This window comes from Erinaceus europaeus, chromosome 2 (assembly GCF_950295315.1).
Source record: "Erinaceus europaeus chromosome 2, mEriEur2.1, whole genome shotgun sequence".
NCBI lineage: Eukaryota > Metazoa > Chordata > Mammalia > Eulipotyphla > Erinaceidae > Erinaceus > Erinaceus europaeus.
In genome coordinates, this window is record NC_080163.1 from 201,133,677 (window position 1) to 201,147,794 (window position 14,118).

Sequence of the window (14,118 nt, forward strand, 5' to 3'; positions counted from 1 at the left end):
AAACCGGTGTAAGGTTCTGGATAATTCTCATTATTATGAAAGTCTCCAACAGGATGAATTTAAATATAGAATTATGCAAAATGAGAAAAATGGGTCATTTCTTCTATTAAGTCGTCTTTTTTTTTTAAGCAAGATAGAACTGAAAATAAAATTTCTCCACCTCAAAGTACATCATGGCTCATTCAGATGGTGGTTCTGAAGCTCTGTGGAGTGATGTGTGGGACTGGATTTGGATCACAGACAACCAGACTGTCTCAGGCCTCAGAACTCAGCTCAATTATCATCTCCTCCAAATAACCTCCCTTGGGTCTTTGAGCAAGGTAACATGTGCACTCTGCAGGTGTGCCACCACTTAGCCCCAGGGAAGCCATTTTCATCTGAAGAACCCTGGAGGAGCCTGTAGAACTATCAGAAGCCTTGGTCAATCAATCATATCTCAGGACATGAACTTGATATGGCCTGCCCGAAGCAGGTTCGAGTCCCAGTAGCCACTTACAAGGGGGAAGCTCCAAGCCATGAAGCAAGACTGCAGGTGTTTCTCTTTCTCTCCCTCTCTACTCCTCCTCCCCTCTCCATTTCACTCTGAGTTCTTTCAGACTGAAAAATAATTATGACGAGTATTTTTAAAAATTTAAAAGAAAGCAGCAGCAGCAGCAGCAGCCAGGAGGAAGATATATACGCACCAAGATTTAGATTATCTGTTACAATAGGTTCCATTCTGTGCATTGCAAAGCATGTGCGTTGTGTTATAGGAAGAAGTGATGTTTCTCTGTATTTTTATCATTAAAAATAAATAAAAGATTCCAACATTCAAAAAAAATGTTAAAGAACATTGATTTGCTTGCTTCTCAGAGAAAGGCCAATGTTCCCAATAACTAAGCAGCCATTAAACTGCAGGTCTGCAGAGTCTAAACCTGTCTCTAACACCCATGTTCTGGGTGACAATATGTGGTTGCTTTAAGTGTCTTGATGATGAGATTGTTGGTCCCTAAAGTAGAGACTCGAATGTTAAAGTTGCTCTACATTGTGGAGGACTGTGAAATCTGATGAAGCATTCCCCAATGTTCGGAATGGTTTGGTGCTACGTTAGTGGAGACAGTGTGACCAGAAGGCCCCAAGCAAACCTGTGACAGAGCCACATTGGCCACCCTTACCCACACTGTCCCCAGAAGACAAAAGTTCGGCTGGAGATTCTGCCGAGCCGAGATGCACACTTGAGTGTCTCTTCGGAGGGGGCTTTCTGAGAGAGTCCCAAGGAAGGCATCACCCACACAAGGGCAGAGCTAGGAATACTGCCTTGGAAATGAGTCCTGGAATGTTCCCCACTGTGAATGTTAGTCTGTATGGATCAGTGCTTCTACCCAGCAGCTTTTCGTTTTGTGATGAGACTCTTAAAGCTCTTTTGATTTTAGCAAATTTGTGGCTACAGGGAACCTGGCCGTGGGCTAAATTTCAACTGTTGGTCAACTGGAGCACTCCCTTGGAAACTCAATCCCACAATTTGTTTGATGTTATTCAGCCACAGGAGTTGATTGGAGTTTTCACTTCCTAGCCAGTTAACTTGGCATTGCTTAGATGAAGCCCAAATTAATTTTGTTCTTGGTCACTTTTCATAAAATCCCAAAGTTCAGTCCTAACCACCTCACAAAATGGACAGTTTGTTCTTGACCTCATTAACAAAGGACTCTCCTTCCAACTTACACCAACCTAGGGGAGGAAGTAAACCAGACAGCCTGAATGACGACAGAGGGGGGTGAAATAGCTCCTCCTTGGGACAATGCCTTTTCCTGTTTCTAGAGGCTCCTCCTATTCCCACACTGGTTTCTGTATCCGTTATTCTACCAGGATCCTCTTTCACATCAAAGTGTGTCTCCTTGGGCTTCACAAGTAGGGGCATAACCTTAGTTTCTACAGGAAGGAATTTTTATCCCAAAGGAAAGGGAAAAACCATGTGGTTGGTTGCTATAAAATTACATGCCACTTTCCTTCTTTTTTATTTTATAATCACATACACAGAAAATATAGGCAGGGCTCTGGTTACTAAATGCCAAATATTCGGCCCCTAGAAACCTATAGCCCAAATTGAAAGCATGAAAAAAATAAGGCTCTAGTCATTCAGTCTTTGTTTATAATATTAAATGCCTGAGTCAGGAAAAAGTTTGGGGAGGACAGATTCCTTTTTTCATAAGGACTTGAAAGGGCATACTCGGAAAACATTTGAAGAGAGAGATTGAAGAATGCCATGCATTCCATCCCAAACTAGGCTACTAGGGCCCTCCTTGGGAGGTCTACATTGAAATTCTGTACTGAACACTCCACGCAGTCCATGGTGGTAGACCCTCATGCTTCTCCACAGCTGTCATCTGTGTCACTAGCAAAGCGTCCATTCACTCACTGGCATATCCCATGCAGTGGCAGATGTTTGAATAGGCACGTCTCTCTTTTTCTGGGGTCCCAACCCAAAAAAGTGATGCATCTAACCCCAAGGACATGGTACAACTATCAGAACCGTGAGCAGGATAGATACTGTCCAAGAGTATATTTTTGCTAAATGATTAATAGGGTGGGGTGACACAGAAAAAGTAAAGCTCAACAAAGTGGGAATTGGTGGGATGTGTGGAAAATAGCACTTGTTGCCTTTTTGGAAAGTATAATATTTTGAGTGCTAAACGTATTGCCCAAAAGAAAGCATGGGTTTCACAAGCTGAAAACTACCCTGAAGGTCATCATCCACTTGCTCATCCAGTATGTACCTACTATTCCCTGGGTGCCGAGGTGTGTAGCTGACACTACAAAGGTGTAAAACAACTAGCCTCAGCCACGTGGTGAGAACTGCATGCACACTCTGGAGCTGGAGCCCAAAGTGATAATGGAGAGAAGGGGGGGTGGGGGGTAGGGGAGCTCAGAAAGTAGAATACATTCCTTACACGCACCAGGCCCAGGTTCTGTCCTCACCAAATTTGGCAAAGCAGTGTTCTGATCAAAATCTTTCTCCCTTTCTCTCTCTTATAAACTAAGTAAGCAAACTGTTAAACGAATAAGCAAAAAGGAGGGTGTTATGTCAAAGCGAAATGGAAAGAAGAGAAGTGTCCTAGTCTAGATGACCATATTTGGAGAACTAGAATGAAAACACTAAATGTTCTGCAGTCACTATATGGCAGAGAAGTACTTGGGCTTAGAGAAGCACTTTCTTAACTGACTTTCTTTTTAATTTTTTTTTTTTTTTTTTTACCAGAACACTGCTCAGCTCTGGCTTATGGTGGTGTGGGGGACTGAACCTGAGACCTAACAAAGCCTCAGGCTTAAGAGTCTGTTTGCATAACCATTGTGCTATCTACCCCCGGCCTTGCTATCTACCCCTGGCCCTTAACTGACTTTAAATAATGTCAAGGTGGGGGCCAGGCCGTAGCGCAGCGGGTTAAGCACACGTGGTGCAAAGCATAAAGACCGCATAAGGATCCCAGTTTGAGCCCCCGGCTCCCCACCTGCAGGGGAGTCGCTTCACAGGCGGTGAAGCAGGTCTGCAGGTGTCTGTCTTTCTCTCCCCCTCTCTGTCTTCCCCTCCTCTCTCCATTTCTCTCTGTCCTATCCAACGACAGCAACAACAACAACAATAATAGTAACCACAACAATGATGGAATAACGAGCAACAAAAGGGGGAAAATGGTCTCCAGGAGCAGTGGATTCATGGTGCAGGCACCGAGCCCGGCAATAACCCTGGAGGCAAAATAATTAATAATAATGATGATGATGATGATGATGATGATGATGATGTCAAGGCAAGCTTCCTTAGTGTTCTTCATCTCCACGGTACTCCAGAGGGGGACTTAGGTGGGGGCTGGGAATGGGTGTGAGGGAGAGAAGTCAAGCCTTGTGGCTTATGTATTTCTTCCCCCGAGTATATACTTTGGGCTTTACTCTTAGACTGGCAAAGAGGAATATCGAAAAATTCTTTGTAATCGTACTATCATCTGAAAAAAACAAAAGGGAAAGAGAGAATAGGAAAACAAGGCAGAAGAAGCCAGATTCCCCTCTGCCCAAGCCCATCAGGAGTCTGCATGGCTGACACTGACAAAGCAGCCCTAGAGAAGCACCCTCCAGACCCTGTGTGCCCTACCCACAGGGGCAAAAGCCCTCACCACAGCTGGCCAGGAAGATGCTCCTAGCTTCATAGAGAAAGAAATTAAAAGCTCAGTGAGGTTAAGTATCCTGCCCAGAGTCCTCTCACTGACAGACAACAAAACCAGAAGTTCATACTGGGACTGTCTGAGACCAGAGTTTGTGAATTTTCCTGTACTTTCTGCTCAAAACTCCCAAAACTCCAGAGGCGCAGCTGACTACAGGAAAAATATTTATTTGACAACTGTTTGGGAAGGGGTAGATAGCATAATGTTATGCAAAAAGACTCTCACACCTGAGGCTCCAAAGTCCCAGGTTCAAACCCCCGAACCACCATAAACTGAGCTGAGCAGTGCTCTGGTTAAAAAAAACAAAACTGTTCGACCTCTTCAGGGATAGTTTGGAGTGTTTTTCAAATATAGTTACCCCATAGCCTCCAATCATCCACATTCTCTACTATTCTTACACTACCCTTCAATAATACTCGTATAATAGCAGCCATGGCTTATTACTGAATGTATATTGCTATCTTTAGTGCATACAAAAGACAATGCTACATAAATCCTAAAGGTGTAATAAATAAAACTGGAGATGTTTGTATATGTATAAAAATCTTGCAAAGTAAAATAATATTAAAGAGATATCAACCTATTTTTGTCATTCTGATGCAAAACCAGACTGTCATCTATTTATAAAGTTATTTCCTTAAACGTTTTCTATTTTTTCCCCATCCTGTCATTCTTATTCCCCCCGGTAATCTCTATATATCTAAGGAAGAGGAAGCAAGAAGCTGTGCCACCTGTGTTTACTAATTATAGTGTCAGTCCTAGGCACTTTGTTAGAATGCTGACTATCTTGCAAGCCACTAACCCTACCACCCTCTTAAAACTGGCAATAATTTAAATTCAAATAACTCCATGACAGGCAATTTTATTTTATGTGGCACCCTGGAGAAGTAAAGTAGTTTGGGTGTATTTTGGTTTGGTACTTGAGTTTTTCCTTTCCACTTTGGGTAGAAGGTTGTGCTTCAGAAAAGTATGTTCAGTTGGCCTATGTTCTTGGAAAACTTTGTACTGTTCTACCCCTATGCCACAAGCCTGGACCAATAGATACCAGCTCCAAGAAAAAGCAGGGTGTTCTATCTCTGTGATCGATTTCATTTTTGTATTCTCTTTTGACTCTGCCAATGCATTCCAGATGTGATGTGTTGGTTTTTCAGAGGCAAGTTACCTGTCCACTGGGAGCAGAAAGAGACTTGAGTTTGGGCCACCCACAACTGACAGATGGCAGTAACTGGTCACTGATGATGTTGGTTGGGCTCAACTCAGCTTAGAAGAGAAAGAAACCATAATACCCCTTAACAATTTCCTCTGCTCCGCCCAGTCATTCTATTAAAGAAAAGAAGACTTGAAAAGTCAAAGCTCCCGCACCACATGTGCCACATTAACATCTGGACAAGGGCTTGAGGGAATCTCCCTAGAAGTCAAGCAGAAAAGGAAAAAGCCCTGTAGGTGACTGTTGCTCCCTAACTCTGCAAGGCAGCATGGGGCAGGGGCAGGGGTGGGGGGAGTTTGTGAGAATAGATAGCAGCTGTTTGGCTAGTTGGCCACACAAAAGTAATTTAAATTTATCTAACAAATTGGTAAATAAAGGGCTTTGTTATGCATTCAATAGTGTTACCGAAAGGCTGTAAGTGTATAATAAAATTTTCATATCTATTGCTTTATCCATTAAAAAAGAAAATTAAAAAAAAAACCTGGAAAAAGATTCTGGGTTCTGGATTTAAACTTCTTCAAGAAAAGCAACAAACTGAGATGCCCCAATAATGTATCCTGCCTGATGAGGAACACAGTCTGTGTGAAGGCCAATTCAGGCCAGCCCGAGTGAAATAATACACTTGAAGTTTCATCCTCTTAGAACTCTCCAGTAAAAAAGGGATTGTAGCAGACTTTTACATGCTTCAGTGCTTTATTTCCACAGTCCTATTTTCTGTTAAGAAGATGACTTTTATATGAGTCATATAAAAGTAGCATTAACTAATTCCACATATTTTGTAGAGTCTTGAAAACCTAGGTTCAAATTCAATACGGCTAGTTGACAAGTGACTCAGCACCTCAGAAGTTCAGCTTCCTCTCTAGTGTGACTCTTAGTTTACAGATTTGTGAAATCATCTCATAGCTCGCAGCTCCTGTCAGATGGGAAGCGCTCAGTGAGTGTCTGATGTGAACACAACCATAACTACTCCCTCCTTCCTTCAGCCCACTATTCAGATGACTGGCATTCTAGTTCCCAGCATGCAGGGCTTGTGGGAAGCGCAGTGAATGGTCTGAGTTCTGAAGTCCTACTGCTAAGAGCTGTGGTCTCTCCCTTGACTGGACCCTTGACTTGGGGCAAATAGCCTCACTCACTGCTTTGTGTCTCAGTCTTCTCACCTTTAAAATAGAGGTGGTAGGGAGTTGGGCAGTAGTGCAGCAGGCTAAGAGCACATGGAACAAAGCACAAGGGCCAGCTGAAGGATCCCAGTTCAAGCCCCCAGATCCCCACCTGCAGGGGAGTCGCTTCACAGGCGGTGAAGCAGGTCTGCATGTGTCTATCTTTCTCTCCCTCTCTCTGTCTTCCCCTCCTCTCTCCATTTCTCTCTGTCTAAGCCACAGCTAAGCCATGGCTAAGCACACATGGCACAAAGCACAAGGACCAGCTGAAGGATCCTGGTTCAAGCCCCCAGATCCCCACCTGCAGGGGAGTCGCTTCACAGGCAGTGAAGCAGGTCTGCAGGTGTCTGTCTTTCTCTCCCCCTCTGTCTTCCCTTCCTCTCTCCATCTTTCTGTCCTATCCAACAACAACGACATCAATAACAACAACAACAATAAAACAAGGGCAACAAAAGGGAATAAATTAATTAATTAAAAAAATAAAATAAAATAGGGGTGATAACAGTGCCTCATTTTCCCCCGCTCTTTGGGCAACCAAACGACTGAACACATTTAGACAGTGACACCAACAGGCAGCTGTAGTAAGCTCTTACTTATTCTTACGCATCCATCTAATTTTATGCTGACTGATGCAATGCAATCCGTGAGTCAGGACGCTGGATTATAATGTCCACAAAGTCTGCTTTTCTCTCCGCTGTATCCCCAAGCAGCAAGAGCACTATCAGGTGCACAGTGGGACATCAGTCAATGTTAATATTAAACACCTTTTGCATCGACAATAAACAAGTTTTCTGACAGACATGTCAGCCTGTGCTATTTAACCTCAGATCCATTCTAACTGGCAAGCCAGGTCAGTTCCAGTCCTGCCCACCTGTCTGCTTTGTCTAAGTGCCCACCAACCCCCCACAGGCCACCTCCAGCAAGCTCTGCTGGCTTCCTCCTTCGCCAGGCTCCAGCTGCAGAGAAGGTAGAATCACTGTTCCTTCAGTGCAGACACAGATCCTCACTCCTCTTGCCTTGGGCTGATTTGAGTATGGACATATGGTAGAACTGTGACTAATTCAAAGTGAAAACAGTATTTGGGAAGGAAGGAAGGAAAGAAGGAAGGAAGAAAGGAAGGGAGGAAGGGAGGGAGGGAGGGAGGGAAGGAGGGAAGGATGGAGGGAGGGAGGAGAGAGGGAGGAAGAAGAGAGGGAGGGAGGGAGGGAGGGAGGAAAATTTCCCTCAATGACAAAGACAGCTAGGAACAGTCTCTCTCCCTGCCCAGATAGTCTGCATTTGTTTATGAGACCTAGATTCTCTTCAGCCATCTTGTATTCTAAGGGGAACTCAACATCCTGAAGATAACTGACGATGCACTAATCCAAGGAACTACTCAGGTGTGTATCACTCAAGTGATAGGATTGTTATATAAATAAAAACAAAAAATAGAGGTGGGGGTAGATAGCACAATGGTTATGCAAAGAGACTCTCATGCCTGAGGCTCTAAAGTACCAGGTTCAATCCCCTGCACCACCATAAAACAAAGCTGAGTAGAACACTAGTAAAAAAAATATATGTGTGTGTGTGTGTGTGTGTGTGTGTGTGTGTGCGCGCGCGCGCGCGCGCGCACATGGCACAAAAACTGGTGTAAAGATCCCAGTTCGAGCCCCCGGCTCAACCACCTGCAGGGGAGTCACTTCACAGGCGGTGAAGCAGGTCTGCAGGAGTCTTTCTTTCTCTCCCCCTCTCTGTCTTCCCCTCCTCTCTCCATTTCTCTCTGTATTATCCAACAACAACGACATCAATAATAACTACAACAATAAAACAACAAGGGCAACAAAACGGAATAAATTAAATATATGTATTTATTAATATATGTATATATATATATATATATATATATATATATATATATATATATATGGAGAGAGATTTGATTTGGACTTTTCTGTTACTTGCCATTCTAAATAGGTTAACAGACAAGGGGTAGTACAGAGGTGTGCCTGGTTGAGTGCACATGTTTTAATGCACAAGGAACAAGGACACAGGTCCAACCCCTGGTCTTCACCTGCAGAAGGAAAACTGAGAATGGTGAAGCAGGGCTGTTGGTGTCCCTCTGTCTCTCTCCTCTCTATCCCCCCTCCTCTCTAATTTTCTGGGTATCTCTATCCAATAAATATATAAAGATAATAAATAAATAAGTAAATAAAGCAGATATTAATAGTAAATATTTTTAAAATAGGTTTACAGACACATAAGAAATTCTCCTTCCCATCCTAGGAGAGATAACACAGTGGATAAGGTGTTGAATTCTCAAGCATGAGGTACTAAATTTGACCACCAGCATCACATGTGCCAGAGTGATGGTCTCTGGTACTCTTTCTTTTAGAATTTTTTTAAAAAATATTTTTATTGATTGAATATTGAATGGAGACAGAGAAAAATTTAGAAGGGGGAGAGAGAGAGAAAGAGATGCCTGCAGCCCTGCTTTGCCACTCATGAAGCTTTCCCCCCTGCAGGTGGGGACCAGGGGCTTGAACTTGAGTCCTTGCACACTTAACCAGGTGTACCACCGTCTGTTCTCTATTCTCTCTCTTCCCATATCTCTCAATAGTAAAAAAAAAAAAAAAAAAAAAAATCAATTAAGTGCAGATGGCACAAAGTGAAAGAACTGGCTCAAGGAGCTAAATTCAAGCCCCCGGCTCCCCACCTGCAGGGGAGTCGCTTTACAAGCAGTGAAGCAGGTCTGCAGGTGTCTGTCTTTCTCTCCCTCTCTCTGTCTTCCCCCTCTTCTCTCCACTTCTCTCTGTCTTATCCAACAACAATGACATCAATAACAACAACAATAAAACAAACAAAAGAAAGAAAGAGAGAAAGGAAGGGAGGGACGGAGAAAAAAAAAAAAGAAAGGGGCCAGGCGGTGGCACGCCTAGTTGAGCACATGTGTTACAATGCACAAGGATCTGCGTTCAAGCCCCAGCTCCCGGACTGTGTGGGAAAAACTTCACAGTGGTGAAGCAGGGCAGCAGGTGATTCTCTGTGTCTCTCCCTAACTCCTCCTCCTCAATTTCTGGCTGTCTCTGTCCAATAAATAAGTAAATAAATAAAGTTAAAAAATAAAAAAAGAACAAAAGAAGGAAGGAAGGGAGGGAGGGAGAGATTCTTCTCCCCCAAATGACCAAGATATGATATATTCCAGAAGCATACCATAGAGGTCACTGAACTTTCAGAAGCTAAATATATACATGTAGCTGATTTAGAAATCAAAATCAACTTCATTAATAATTCTTTTTTTTTAATAACTGGGGCTCAGTGCCTGCACTACTAATCAATCCACTGACTCTGGTGGCCATTTTTTTCATTTTGTTGTTCTTGTTGGATAGGACAGAAAGCTATCAAGAGAACAGGGGAAGACAAAGAGGGAGAGAGAAAGACAGACACCTGCAGACCTGTTTCACAGCTTGCGAAGCGACTCCCCTGCAGGTGGGGAGCCGGGGCCTCGAACCGGGATCCTTACGCCGGTCCCTGTGCTTCACACCACCTGCGCATAACCCGCTGCGCTACCGCCCAACTCCCCCCAGCTTTTCTTTGTTAATGTTTCAATTTAAAAAGCAGGGGGCTAGGAAATAGCTCACTAGCCAGAGCACATTTTGCCATGTGCGAGGACCCAGGGTTAAACTGCCATCACCACATGGGACCATGAGTGACGTTTCCTGAGTGATGGAGTAGTGCTGTGGTGTTTCTTCTCTCCTTCCCTCCCCTCTCCCTTCACATCCCGGTTTGAGCCTCCTGCTCCCCACCTGCATGGGGGTCGATTCACAAGTGGTGAAGCAGGTCTGCAGGTATCTGTCTTTCTCTCTCCCCTTCTATCTTCCCCCTCCCCTCTCAATTTCTCTCTGTCCTATCCAAAAAAAAAAAAAAAATTGAAATAATGGCCACAACAGGAGCAACATATTCATAGTGCAGGCACTGGGCACCAGTGATAACCCTGGAGGCTAAATCAATAAATAATAAAAAATAAGAATATTGTAAAATGCTTCCTATGAGTCCACTCACAGCATGTAAGAATAATAACAGCTATCTCTGGGAGATAAAAACATGGACAACATCCACTTTATGCACCACTGTAGAGTTTGATTTTTTGGGTCAATAGGATCGTGTAACTGTTTTCCATCGAAAGTCATGCAAAGCTGAGGACAGATGCTTGGCAGGGCATGGGATAAACACCCAGCCCTATAACACCAGCCATCCCTTGCACATTCCAAACTGCTCTGCATACAGAAGTGCTTCTCACAGGCTGAGACTACTCCACTGACCACATACAATATAGCTGACAGAGGGCACTGGGGCCTCAGAGCAATCATAAAGAATTCACTGGGAGTCAGGTGGTAGTAAAGCACAAGGGCAGGGCCAGTGTAAGGATCCTGGTTCCAGCCCCCGGCTCCCCACCTGCAGGAGGTCACTCCACAGGCGGTGAAGCAGGTCTGCAGGTGCCTGTCTTTCTCTCCTCCTCTCTGTCTTCCCCTCCTCTCTCCATTTCTCTCTGTCCTATCCAACAACAACAACAACAGCTAGGACAACAATAACAACTACAACAAGCACAACAACAAGGGCAACAAAATGGGAAAAATAGTCTCCAGGAGCAGTGGGTTTGTAGTGCAGGCACCGAGCCCCAGCAATAACCATGGAGGCAAAAAAAAAAAAAAAAAAGAATTCACTGTGAGGGTTATGAACCAACTATGTTAATGGAAATTTTACATTCATATAACTTAGAGAGGAAATGTCTTATTTTATGATCTTTATTAATTGGATAGAGACAGCCAGAAAGCAAAAGGGTAGGGGGAGCTAGAGAGGGAGAGACAAAGAGAGACAACTGCTGCCCTGCTTCACCATTCGTAAAGCTTTCCCCCTGCAGGTGGGGGCCAAGGGCTCAAACCCTGGGTCCTAGTGCACTGTAACATGTGCGCTCAACCAGGTGCGCCACCACCTGGAAGTTTCTTTTCTTTTTTTTTTTAATTTATAAAAAGGAACCACTGTCAAAGCAAGGACTGCGAAAGCTGAATAAGGGCAAGAGACTGGCAGACTTTAACGATGTTAAAGTCACTATCAGGCCATTCCACCAGCTGGGGCCCTAATCTGGGAATCCTGAGATTACCAAACAGACCTGATGGGCCTAGAACTAGAATAAATCCCCCTCTCCGTTGTTACTGGTCATCTCTATCAGGAACAACAAAATAAACCTCTCTGTGGGCTCCCATAGGACCTTGCCCTCAGCTTGGATCAATAACGGTAGACAATGTTCCATCCTCTGAAGGGAGGCTGGACAACATACTCTGTGCTACACCTGAGGAAGATGCATCCATACTGGGGCAGCTTGGAATGTTCCTACTCATGACCACAGAATGTGAGCTCAGGTCTACAGGGATAAAGAGGTCACATAGGCTCCTAAGCTGAATGTGGGCCCCAGATTACATCAAATCGGTGGGCTTTATAGTCAACAATATTTATAACAATATTTAAACCCTTTCCCATATTAGGGAGCTACTCTCTCCTCTGATCCAGCTTTCTGGACCCTTCCCCAGCCATGACATCATCTCCCCAGACAATACCTTGGATCCACCTGCATATCAGATTTCAGGCTCAGGCAAAAAAAAAAAAAAAAAAAAGACTAGTATAGCTACAGGCCCTTTGAAATATAACTAAAATATGCCTACTAGCTATCTACAAAATGAAGGACCCCCCAACACTTCATCTGCACTATTCCAGCCTTTAGGTCCATGATTGTTCAACAATTTATTTGACTTTGTATGTTAACTCTCTTTTCAGCCACCAGGTTCCAGATGCTAGCAGGATGCAACCAGATATCCCTGGACAGACGACCCCACCAATGTGCCTTGGAGCTTTGCTTCCCCAGAGCCCTTGCCCACTTGGGAAAGAGAGAGATAGGCTAGGAGTATGGATCCACCTGTCAACGCCCATGTTCAACAGGGAAACAATTACAGAAGCCAGACCTTCCACCTTCTGCATCCCACAATGACCCTGGGTCCATACTCCCAGAGGGATAAAGAATAGGAAAGCTATGAGGGGAGGGGATGGGATATGGAGTTCTGGTGGTGGCAACTGCGCAAAGTTGTACCCCTCTTATCCTATGGTTTTGTCAATGTTTCCTTTTTATAAATAAAATTTTTAAAAAAGAAACACTTAAAAAAAAAAGGAGGGAGTCAGGCTGTAGCACGCGCAGCGGTTTAAGCGCAGGTGGCGCAAAGCACAAGAACGGGCATAAGGATCCCGGTTCGAACCCCGGCTCCCCACCTGCAGGGGAGTCGCTTCACAGGCGGTGAAGCAGGTCTGCAGGTGTCTATCTTTCTCTCCCCCTCTCTGTCTTCCCCTCCTCTCTCCGTTTCTCTCTGTCCTATCCAACAACGATGACAACAACAATAATAACTACAACAATAAAACAACAAGGGCAACAAAAGGGAATAAATAAATAAAATAAAATATTAAAAAAAAAGGAAACACTGACAAAACCACAGGATAAGAGGGGTACAACTCCACACAATTTCTACCACCAGAACTCTGTATTCCATCCCCTCCCCTGATAGCTTTCCTATTCTTTTTTTAAATATTTATTTATTTATTCATTCCCTTTTGTTGCCCTTGTTGTTTTATTGTTGTAGTTATTATTGTTGTTATTGATGTCATCATTGTTGGATAGGACAGAGAGGAAGGGAAGACAGAGAGGGGGAGAGAAAGACAGACACCTGCAGACCTGCTTCACCGCTTGCGAAGCGACTCCCCTGCAGGTGGGGAGCCAGGTGCTTGAACCGCAATCTTCGAGCTGGTCCTTATGCTTTGCGCCACGTGTGCTCAACCCGCTGCGCTAAGCCTGACTCCCAGCTTTCCTGTTCTTTAACCCTCTGGGAGTATGGACCCAGGGTCATTGTGGGATGCAAAAGGTGGAAGGTCTGGCTTCTGTAATTGTCTCCTCATTGAACATGGGTGTTGACAGGTGGATCCATACTCCCAGCCTGCCTCTCTCTTTCCCTAGTGGGGCGGGTAGAGGAAGTCTCTATACAGATTCCACCTCCATGGCTTTATGGGAAAGGCTACACGATGGAGATAAATGGTTGCCAGGGGATCAGACAGAGGGAGAGATGAGCAGGCAGAGGACAGGTAAATAAGTTATTAAGTTATTTACTGGGGCAGTAAAGCTAGATGGGTTTACTGCACTTTACTATACAGCTGTCCAAACCTCCAGAATATGAAACATCAAGTGAGATCCTGAATTTAGTTCTCGGGAATGGTAACAGGTTGGTTCATAAATGCTAAGAAATGTGTCACTCCGATCCAGGATATAGGGGAGTTAGGACACTGGGGGGTTCTATATTTAACCGTCAGTTTGGTTGTGAACCTAAAGCTACTCTAAAGAATAAAATCTATTTTTTAAAGTATCCTATAAGTATAAATACTTTTCTTAGAAAAATGGGGCCTTTTATTACTCTTACTGTGATAAAGACTTTGAGCTAAAATGGGGAAGGTTCAAACTATTGGCTCCCTACAGAGTGCTCATTCCCCGGGGCCAGGC